Raw genomic sequence first — 12204 nt, 5'->3', positions numbered from 1 at the left:
GGAGGATGTTTGTAAATAGCTGTCTTTTTAAAGTGTGTTTTGTATGAATCCTTGCATTTTTTTTTTTTTTTTTTTGGTCTCTGCAACATGTTTTTATTTACTTTTTCCTTTAGAGTTAATATTGCAAAAGTTCACATGAGCTGCCTTTTTTGTGCAGCTTTGTCCAGTATTGTCAAAATAAAGAAAACTCTTTGTTACCACATGTGTTTTAAAAAGAAAAAAAATGGGGTTCAGATTTTTATTTTATTTTTTTTTACATTGCCATTAAACACAAATTGTACTAGAAGCTGTTCAGGACTGAAGCTTTGTCACAGAGTGGCTTTGAAAAGGATGCGTCACGCTGAAGCTGTGAGTGATAAGGCCCTTCCCTGTTGGAGACGGCACTTAACTCTGCATATGAAGACTGTGTTATTCCACTGCCTTTGAGTTACCTGCACCTTCCACTCCATTACAAGATGTAAAACACTCTGGGCCCGCAAAGATGAATCTTTCCTCAGTTTTAATAAGTCTGTCAGGCCAGACTGAGAAAGAGAGAGAGATGTAGAGAGAGGGAGAGAAAGGAGGAGAAAAGGAGGCCATGTATGAGTGTGTGGCCGTACTGCGCTCACCAATAAATCATCTGGTTTACACCACTCATTATCTCCCAGGCGGTCCTTTGTTTTAAAGATGCTCTCTCCTTCTCTTTCCCTCCCTCCGCCCCTCTCCTTTGTCATCACTCCCTTCCCAATTTAGCACAAGGATGTTGGTCGCTCGTGGCATGAGCCTCACTGTAGGTTGATTTCTGCTATTGTTCAAAGCCACAGTATTATTTTTCAATGTGCATGTGTAAGCAGAACCTGTTGCATTCGTTTCCCTTTGTTTGAATCACAGCTGTCGAGTTTTTGTTTTTTGTTTTTTATTTCATCTTGCCGTTCACTTTTTTTTTCTGCAGCTTCTCAGCATAACCTGTTGGCACCAGCTACAATGGAAATAACGTTCCACCAGTTTGGAAACTACCGCATATTGATAAATAAAATTTTTCCCATGGAACTTGGTCTGGAGTGATGTTTTTCTTTTCATTTTCTCATCCCCCCTTCTTCAAAGCCTTATGAATGTGGGCAAAAGATTTAATTTGCCTTCCCACTGACCACCTTCGTACATGGTGGGAGCACAAACCAGTCGCCCACGCTCGAAGCATTTCCCTCTCAGTGCCCCCTCCTCTCCAAACCCCTCCAAAAACCCTCACCTCAGGGGTCAGTACTGCACAGATGGGTTTGTTCTGATACATTAGTCAGATTGAAATCACAAGCAGGCTTCATAAATTCATATTCGGGGAGGATGGACACGCCTTTTTGCATAGTAACTAATATCCATATCAACCCGCTCTGCCCCAGTGTCCTCCAGAATTACATTTCTTCATACATGATTAAATCTGATTGGCTGCACTCGGCATTTCCATTGCGTTTGTCTGAAATTACAGTCCCCATTTATTCGACTGAGGAGCAAACTCCAAGTCCTTGGTGAAAGCGGAGATGGCATGAAATGCTATTAAAGTGATTGGGCATTTTCTCTGACAAACACATCAGTGTTTGTGGGCATGGCTTTCGTTGTGGCTGATGATGTGAGCAGAGACAGAGTGGGCGAGTGAAGAGACTGATGGCAGAAGAAAGAAAAAGTCAGGGCAATGAGAGGCTTAATGTGCCTGTGGCTTCACTGCCCCCCCCCATGCACATGCACATGCACATGCACACACACACCATAGCCCTTCACTCCAGTCCACCCACCCAACCCTTGCTGTTTCCTTCTGTGCCCGAGGGCAGGTACATTCATCTGGTTTCCTGGCTCGGTCCCGAGACACCCCCGTAGATCCATGTTACTGTGGGTTTATTAAATCCTTCCCCCCACTGAGCTACTGTGTGTGACTGCATGTTTTTTCTGTGTATGTCTCTGTGTTTGTGACTCTGCAAGTGTGTGTTTGTGTGTGTGTGCACGGATTTGCCACGGGGGTTCTTCTGTTGTTCTCACTAACACACACCCACAAAAAAAAAATCCTAGGGAAAAAATAGCATTGCAGCGTGCACTGCAGCATTTTTCCTCGTCATTCCTTAAATCAAATATTAGCCTCGTGTCCTCGCTGCATATGTTGCTGCAGCATTAGGAGACTCTCTGGCAGCATACAGTGGTTGTAGTGTGCAGTAATTCATCCTTTTGATTGCATCTTGGTTTTGTCTATTTACTTGTCAGCAGCTGAACCCCGTCCTCACGAGTTCCCACTTGATGTAAGTATGTGCATGTCTTATGTTTTTTTAATCGTGTAGCATGGCGGCTGGAACATCTTTATAGATGAAACAAGTCACCTGGGAAAGCAGAAACTGCCAGCAGCTTGTGGTGGCTTGGGAACAATTTAACTTACATATTCATCCATGACCATGAATACTAATTCAGAAGAGGACTTCCAAGGAAGATTTTTCTTTTTGACTGTGGAAAAGATTTGAATTATTGGAGAGTCTAACGTCACACTTAGTCAGCAAGCCCAACAAGCAAACTCACGTCTTATTTGTGAAATGGAGTTGAACTTTATTTTCAAGCTGACAAAAAAAATGCATTAAAAAATTCACAGCGTGTGGCCACCATACTAATTATTATCACCAGTGATGTAAACTAAACAAGAGCAGGGTCTTTTAAGGTGAAGAAGCACAGCTTAATGGGGGTTTTTTCTCCCTTTGCACTGAGTAATTCATTTTCAGTTCTGCCGGTGGTTATCTGCCTCAGATTTTTATCATTTTGCTTCCTACGACGCTGTCTACTAGGCAAGCCATTTGCAGTTCTGACAAGGCCACGAAGCCACAGATGGAAAAATAAAGTTGGAGAAGAAAAGCGACACCGCGCCAGATGATGGAAAGAATTTAGGAACATTGGTACGATTCCTCGAACGGTGTAAGCTGGCACCACATCTTAGTTTCCCCCCTCACGTTATTTCACACAATCCTCTTGCTCACAAAATCTGCTGCGCGTGCAGACGCTACCCTTGATCTGGTGAAGCAAGCGGGTTCAGAACTCTGCAACTTTTCGACTGTGACCGGGGGGATCCAGAGGGAAAGGCGGTCAATAGAGCTCTTAAGTGATTTTGGTGTGCAATCTCTTAATGTTTTTTCATAGGCATCATACAGAAGACTCGTAACTCACACCAGAATCAATATGACATGCAACGGGACATGTTCTTTCTCATGTAATGTACATATACATATTTAATGGCTTAATGCATCACTCGCCATTCATAAATAATGCAGACCTCCTAATGCCTTTCATCACATGCTGCTCTTCAAATATCAAGCAGATTTTTGGTCAATCTCAGAGTTACGGAGGAAACCTGAGATGGCACAAAGAAAGGGGAAACCGAGAAGGGAGGGGAAGGGGAGACATGAAAAGAGAGTTCATTAGTCAAACAGTAACATTTAGATCATTCATGAAAGGGCTCATTAATGTGATTCAAATTCCAATCAGTGGGGGGAACTGTGTCTAAACAACATTCCTCTTTAATCCCTCGGAGGGGCAGGAAACGGAAATTCCACTAAAGCATCTTGGTTCTTAAGGGTTATGGTATGTTTCTATTTTATGCTTCACTATAAACACACGTTCACATATGCACAGACACACACACACATGCACAAGCACAGCCGTCAGCCACATATTGATGGCATTGTTATGACCAGAACATGCCTGATCAGGCCTGGGCCGTGGCAGGGATCCAGGTCTAACTGAGACTCATCAATCATACAGAGTGAGGGAACCAAAGAGACTTGTATGCATTAAAAAAAAGAAGAAAAAACCTGGAGAAATAGCTGGGGCCGCTTGGCTGCTGGGTCACAGGTGTGGAGAGCAAGGGAGAAAGTGGGAATTATTCCCTTTCTTTCTTTCCCTCCTCTCCCCTTTAAAGAGAAACGGCTCTTTTTCTCCCTGTGCCGCCCTCCCATGTCTTTGAAAACGCCATTTCCATCCACATTTTCTTCTCCCAATTTAAAACCCACACTTCATTTGCCCCCTCAGCATCAACACCCCTCTCCTCCTCCATCTCCTACTCTCAATTAGGCCATGCCTCGAATCTCAGGCATTATCTCTGCTGGCCATTTATATAACATGACTCCAAAACGCATTTGCACAATTTTCCAATTACAGTATTATGCCTTGAAGCTTTGGTTCGTTCTGTCTCTCTCATTTCCCCCCCCTTTTCACTCAAACTGCTCTTGATGTGTAACACTACAAAAGAGTCACCCCTGCAAATACAGACACACATTTCTACTTTTAAATAATGGCACCTTTTTTTCTCTTCATGTGTTGCTGGTGTTTACGAAACTTTACTTTCAGGACCTCGAGCTTAATCATTTGCGCCCTGGCCTCGTGTGACTGACGGGTAGCAAGAAAGAAAACTTAAATCTTAAAGAATGCCTGGGGAATAAAAACATTGGAATGAAAACACCAGAATATTTGAGAAATGTTTACATTTCCTGAGTCTGTCTGAATGATAAACTATATTTATCTGAAAATGCCTAATAATAAAAAATGTAGATTACTCAAAGAGTGAGAACTCAAGGGCACCGAAGGAAGACAAACATGACAAAAAATAAGAAATCACTGCTCAAATGCACAACTGAGCCAAAAACATGAGAATATTAAGTGAAATTAAACAAAAGCTTTACAATATTGAAGAAATACAAGAAACATTGAATGAAATAGAAACTTTTTTCACTAAATAAACATTTTAACAGCATTAAAATGAGATTTTGAATAGCAATAAGAAACTATTAAACAGAAACCATCAAATAGTGGCTCAAAAACCTGAGGGTATTTAATCTGAAGTGAATAATGAATGAATGTTTCACAAAGTCTCCAGAACCCTTGAGAATACTCAACAAAAATATACAAAAAATATAATTACCAAAAAATATTAAACACAAATTAAATACAGGCAGAAAAGCGAGGAAGATTAACTCTGGGTGCATTCAGTGAGGGGATGTGACGGCTCTGTAAATCTTTGGGGAGCATTTGTTGGCACACCCCATAGAAAGAGGGGAAATCAATACAAATTTATGTAAGTGATGACCTTTAACCTTTAATGAAACTCTAAGATGTCTCTAAAACAGCAATGCTCCTATCCATATGGCATTAATGTCACATAATGGCTAAATCATATACAATCACCAGTCGTTTTGTTAGGCATGTCGACCAAATTTCAACAGAAGCATCAGATGGGGAAGAAAAGTTGATGCCAGATGGGTTGGTCTGAATATTTCAGAAACTGCTGATCTACTGGGGTTTACAGAGAAGGATTGGAAAGAAGAAGATATCCAGTTGAGCAGCAGCTCTCTGGGTGAGAAAGCTTTGTTGATCCCAGAGGAGAATGGTCCAACTGGCTTGAGCTGATAGAAAGGCAACAGTAACTCAAATAACCACTTGTTACCTCTTAGGTACATGCAGAAGAGCATCTCTGAACAGCCAACACATCAAACCTTGAAACAGTTCTCCTACAGCAGCAGAAGACCACACCATGTGCTGCTCCTGTAAGAACAGGAAACTCAGGGTGCAAGCAGCACAGGCTTAATAAAAACTGGACAACAGAGGACTGGATAAACATTGCCTCGTCTGTTGAGTTTCGATTTCTGCTACAACATGAACACATGCATCCTTCTTTCCTTATATCAACAGTCAAGGTGGGTGGTGGCGGTGGTGTAATGGTGTGGGGATAGTTTCTTGGCACACTTTTACACACCACAGCCTACCATCAGTGTGGGGTGTAATGCATTAGAAACTGTTACAATTACATCGCTACTTTCGTTACAAAGGTTTTTCAGTTATCTGCACGCAAGGAGCATAGAAAGAAAGAAAAATATCAAACAAGCATGCTTTCTTTTCTTCCTGTGCACTGATTTCAGTTTATGTGCCAGGAGGACGAAAATGGCAGAGTGATGTGCATTTTTCAGGAGTGGAGATGTGGACATTGCTTTTATTTATATTCAACAAAATGATAAGAGCACAACAGCAGAATGTAAACTGCATCCAGGACAGAAACACCTGCGTTATGCTGCTAACACAACTTCTGCTATTTGCAAGCATCTGCGCAGGCAGCATGCTAACGCTAAGCTAACCAAGAGCCTAGGGAGATGTTAAAGCTGAGTGAATCCTGACCCCAGCCCAGCAGCCAGACCCTGAACTTCAACAGGTAACAAGTTGATGAGTAGTTGGGCTGAAGTCTGTGTTTCTACCTGTTCATGTGTTTAAAGTAGAATCACTGTGGCGATTGCTTTGAATTCTTCTTGGGTTGGTTTTCATTTTTGCTTTGTGCTGTCGGCTTTGCGTTCATACATGAACACTAAAAGAAAAGGTACCCATTTGTGTTGGTGTGGGGGACTGTAGCCTCAGGTTAATATTGTAAACCAGTAATTATGAGAGAGTGCATTTAACAGAGTAACAATAAAGTAGTGTAACTAAATACTTTCTCCAGCGAGCAATTGAATAACGTACTGCACTGTGTTTAAGAAAAGTAACGATAATATAAAGTAACGTAAAAAGTAATGTAATGTGTAATATGTTACTTTTTTGAGGAACAACCTTAACATGGTCACCTCAAGGTGCTGTATGTTGTAACCCTCTATGAAAAAGTACTTGGCAACAGTGGGAAGGAAAAACTGCCTTTTGACAGGAAGGGAGGGAGATGCATCGACCTGCCACAAGTGGTTGTGGGTGAATGGAGGGAGAAGGGAGGAAATACATGCTGTGGAAGAGAGGCAGAGATTAAAAATAATAAAGTAATCATATTAAAAACAGGATGGGGCGTTCACTGTACTTAAATGCCCTCCATGGGATGGAAATTGGATGTGCTGGCTGACACATCTGCAGCAACTGTGTGATATGATGTAAGAATGAACCAGAACCTCTGAGCCATGTTTCCAGCACTTTGTTGACTCTGTGCCACAAAGAATTAAGGCAGTTCTGAAGGCAAAGAGGGGGGGTTTAACCCAGTGCTAGTACCTAATGAAGTGGCCGGTGGGTGGATATGGCCTTTGCAGCCACCAGATTGCATCAGATTTAATTAGTGCAACACACGGTGCATTTTGCTGTCTGCACACAACATCAAAACACCAAATGAGGGAATATTCTTTGGACGAGTGGTCTTTCATCCCTCTAGTACTGCACTAGAGAATCAATGCCGGCAGCACATTGTTGTCCAGCACCTTACTGAGACTGTTAATGTTATTTTCTATCCTTCTATATGTACCTGATATATTTAAGCATTATATCCTTACCATCATTGTTTTTGATAAATGCTGCATTAAGCTGCAAATAATTAGTCCAGATGTTTGCCTACATTGTGTATGAGTTACTGTTTCAGCTCCATTCTTGTTTGTATAGTAGTTTGGACTCTTTTCTTCCTGTCACTTTTTTGCATCCCTACCTACTGCTATGCATCTGTGGTCCATTAATATCTGCTTTTGCCTCTGTCATAGACTTCAGGTCCCTTTGACCAGTCTGTCTCCTATATGTATTTTCTAACCCCTCCATGTCCAGGCTGTGCATTTGCCAGTCAGCCAGCACTACATGCATGACCTTTACATAGTCCATTTGCAAAATGGATGGGTGGTTGCTTACTGGTCACACAGTGACAGTGTCACCACAGATAAGCCTCACAAGGCTGAGCCCGAGGAAGAATCATTGTGGTCATGCTTGCGCAAACGCATGACTAACGCCACCATCACCATGCAGCGCATTTAACACCCAACGCCATTCCTCAAAGTATTCCATATTTTTTTGGTTTGTATATGGCTCAGTGATGACTCGTTGAGAACTGCTTGGGATTTCATTTATGTATCTTTTCTATAACTTCATATCATACATACAAACCCGTGGGATCATTTTTTTAAATGAAAAATTCGGCCTAGTTTGCCGCACAGATTTCTCTCTCGTAACTTTGCATTTCCATTTGTATTTGACCGCCAGTTTCCTCAACACAGACTGTAATAATGTTTTGTCCTCTACCGCGTGCCAGTCTCTGCTTAGTGGTCTGTGCATTTATGGCCCCCGTGCAGAGTAATACCAAAAAAAAGGAATAGCCTGCCTCTAGGAACATGCTGTAAGCTGTACTTAGTCATATGAGCAATCTTATTTCCACAGCTACAGTACTGTAGAAGTATATTAAATTTTCACAGCAGTCTAAATCTTCTGGCTACAGTCATTAACTGGTCCTTAATGCTGTTTGGTGTCCGTAAGCAAACACTGTCCGTTGTGATTATAAAGAGCTGCACTTCCGGTCTCTCCAGGGTGGCAACTGAGGGCTGACTGGCCTATTGTATCAGTTCCTGTAAACCCCAGCTAATACAAGCGTCGCTGACCACCCATCTGCACACTAACTGACCTAAATACTGAACAACATCTGTGGGGGCAGAGTGGAGTGTGTGTCTGCGCATGCCACTGTGTTTTTGTCTGGAAATCCGTTCCACGACGACAGTGTCAGAATAATAACGTCTCCGAGTCAGCGGCACGGTGAAGGATCTCTCAATGTCACCCGACTTGAAGACAGCGTATGTATCGGCGCTTTTCAGCTTAACAAACACAGAGAAAAAATGAAAAACGGAGAAGAGCAGCCGGGAAGCATCAAGAGAGCGTCCGCAGACGTGCCGTGGCTGCGCAGTGCTTGACAGGATGCATTAGAGGATCTCTGAGTGAAGGGTGACTGACCTAAACATGTGACCTAAGTGCTGCCCTAGATTTAGGAGTGCCACATGAGATCAAGAACATTTCGCTCATCTGTATGTTGTTACTGGCTCTGCACCGGTACACTTTTTTTTTTTTTTTTTTTGCATTTTCGGGGATGACCTAGAGAGCACATCCCCTTTTTTTGCAGCAGCAAGAACAGCTTTAGGGGAGTGCTGTTTTACTGGGCCAACTCGTTTTCCCACACGCAAGCTGACATCAGTGAGACATCAGTAGAATGTGGTGGGGGGGAGAGCAGCTGAATATTCATGAAGGGCAGGGACCCATTTCAGCCCAGTGAACACTCTCTCCCTCTCTCCTTCGCTTACACACACACACACACACACACAAATACAGTCCAGTCACAGATTTATACACACACGCACACACACACAAGAAGTGCAAGGACTCGTTCCATACCAGCAGGCACATACTCATCTCACGCCTCACTGCACTCATTCATATCAAAAGCGCATGCTCATTACATACAACAGCAGAACACACACACTCGCACACCAGCCATTAGCCATCGTGCAACTCATCTAACTTGCTGTCTCTCATAAAGATATAATAAACATTTAAACAATATCTTTTAGCAGCAGCTGCTTATGAATCCATTAGCACAATAAGTGCATTTCTTGTTTCATTATGAAATAACTGCCTCAGAAATGTCTTAAGGCTAAATCTGCCATATGCAAAAAAAAAAAAAAAAAAGGCAGCAAGAAGAGACAGTTTTGCTTTTAGCAGATGGTTCCTAGCTGCGACTAACAGCTGTATTCGTGTTTCCTTTTCATGCGGACGTTGTTTGACATCGTGATTATTAAACAGGCCTGTTTCAGAGCCTGTCCTCCGCTGTCTTATTCCGATATTGGTATGCAGAGGCGTCCGCGAGAGGAGGAGGAGGAGTGCACGGTGCGATGAGAGGATAGACTTGGATGTGATGAGAGGCTGAGGCCAGTCAGTCAGTCTGGACGTTTGGCACAGAGACAGCAGATTCCATTTCCATGCCAATCTGCCTTGTCTCTTTCTGAATCAGACTTGACCTTCACAGGCTGATGACTCCAGAGGCCTGGGACCAGGAGACGCTTTCTGCCTAAAACCAGATCTGCACATTCCCCTCTCACATGCACGCACTCTCTCTGAGATGTGTTACAGGAATGGGGGAAAAAAACAATCATTCCCCTTAGCGTGGTTGCTCTTGTGTCTGCGCACGAACGCGAGCATCTATAAGTACGCGCGCACGCAAAAACTTAAAAACCACAGAAAAAAAAGTCTCTCCCTTGATTTACTGTAAAGGAGTGATACAAAGGATTGAAATGAGACCAGATCGTCTTTAGAGAGCCAACCCTCGGCGCAGATGGCTCTGTTTTTCATCTTCACTCTCATGAGATCTCATTTTCTGTGCTCTGTTCAGCAATTTCACTGCTTTTTTGTTTTTTTTACCATTTCAGTTTGTTTCCATAAAACACCAACAGAATCCAGTTCAACAAAACAAATATCAAACAAAACAAATGACTCTCCAGAGGTTCTTTTTCTTCCTCTTGCAGGTTTTTAACCGACCCCCCTCCCCAACCCTTATTTTCTTGCATCTAAAGCTACAAGCACTGGAGGTCAAGGCACCGAGCAACCCGTCCTGTCTGCCCCCCTTATGTTTGTGTTTAAAGCCAGACTAAAATAGACCTTTACAAGTCGCCTAATGAAAGTGACTCTGGGCCCTCTGGTTAATTGACCACCTTTAATGAGTGTTAAACTGCAGCAGTCATTAGGCTGGGGGTTGCTGTGGGTCACCGCTGGGCCGAGACAGAAAAGAAGGGAAGAGAGAAAAGGACAAAATACAGGTAAGGACTAAAATAGCACAAATGATTGTTCTTGTTCTTAGCCCTGTTTTGCTTGTGTTTTGAACAGCGTGCCTGCATTCGTTAATGTTCACTGCCTAAGGGCAGCACCTGTCCGGCTCACAGACAGAAAGCAGTGGCCATATGGGTGGAAATTCTTTCAGATCTTGTATTCTGCATCCACATGTGCCATCCTTTATGTACTGCCTCCCTCATTCAGTTCACACAAGCAAATCTAATAAGCAAGCGAGAGAAAATAGAAAAATATTCTCCAGTTTTTGCATAAGCCGACTTTGGGTTTTTTGTAATTTTTCCATCTCGCCTTTATGATTTTGACACCCGGGGCAGTAAATAACCACGCTGTCATCCTCTCTGTCATCGCTGATAGGGAAGGGAATTTTGCTTTCATGTGTTTTCAGATGATCACTGATATCTTTCTCTTTTTTCCTACTGATGACCTCATTTGAAAAAGCATATTGCAAACAAACACAATGTCCTTGTCCTTTATTCTGTGTGCTGTGTAAACGCTCCTCAGGGGAGCGCGTGGAGAGACATACATGCACACGCACGCATGCTCTCACACATGCACCTAAAACCCCTGTGTTATTGGACTGAAATTGAGCTCACCACATATTTCCTTGGAGTATTGATTTAATCAACTGCGTATCATGTTGAGACCCGTATCATCTGAAGCAACACACACCACCAGCAGCGAGAAGAAGCGATCCATCACTATTTAGCTGGACAGGCCCTTGTAGTCTAAACACGGAACCATTACGCATGGTTTAACATGGACACTTTGACCTCGGCGAGGTGACAAGGTCAATGACATCATTAGACAGGAGTCAGTCTGTGTGCCGGAGCGAGACTAATTGCTATCAGACCTCAATCACAACTAATAACTGCTTAGATTTGTTTCGATACTCATATTATCCACTTCTAATATCCTGACGGATTTGTTGTCATTGCCACCCCAACGCGGGGAGAAGCTGGTCTGCACCTCGTTTTGCCTTGCCAATATGGTAGCTCAGTAGATCCCTTTATCCTAAGGCTCTGTTAGTATATTCAAAGGTGCCTAAGCTTTACAAAATAGCTAGAGGGTGATTTCCCACACACCGATAAAGCCCAGACTTGAAAATCATTTTCAAAGAAGGCTCTCATCTTTAGATGCTTTGAAGCCCAGGAGAAGAGCTTGGAAAAAAAGAAAAAAGTGACGCGCAGGAACCTAGATTCTCTTGGGTTTAACAGAAATATTGAGACTTTGTTAAACCTCTTTTACCCTGTAGTCTGAGGCTCACATCTGCAGCCCGGGGGTCTTGTCTGACCAACCTGGGCTCGCCCCGGAGGCGCCACACACATCCTCGCCCATCACAGCTTTGTCAGCGACCTCACTGGACCGTGAACAGAGGCAGACCGCTCCGGAATGTCGGCAGAGCCGGCATCGAGGTCGGCCGGCTCAAATGGACGAGCGCGCAGAGGAGCACATGCGAAGACACACGCACATGCGAGCAGGAGTAACCCGATCCAATGGCACAGGAGCTGGCCTCAGTGTGCGGCTAACTGCCTTATCTCCCTCTGGCCGCGCTCCTCTTTCCTCTCTACATTCTTTCAGGTATTTGGCCGAGACCTTTTCTCTTTGTCTGCC

Source organism: Oreochromis aureus, linkage group 2, assembly GCF_013358895.1.
Source record: "Oreochromis aureus strain Israel breed Guangdong linkage group 2, ZZ_aureus, whole genome shotgun sequence".
NCBI classification, from domain to species: Eukaryota; Metazoa; Chordata; class Actinopteri; order Cichliformes; family Cichlidae; genus Oreochromis; species Oreochromis aureus.
This window is presented reverse-complemented; position numbering follows the sequence as displayed.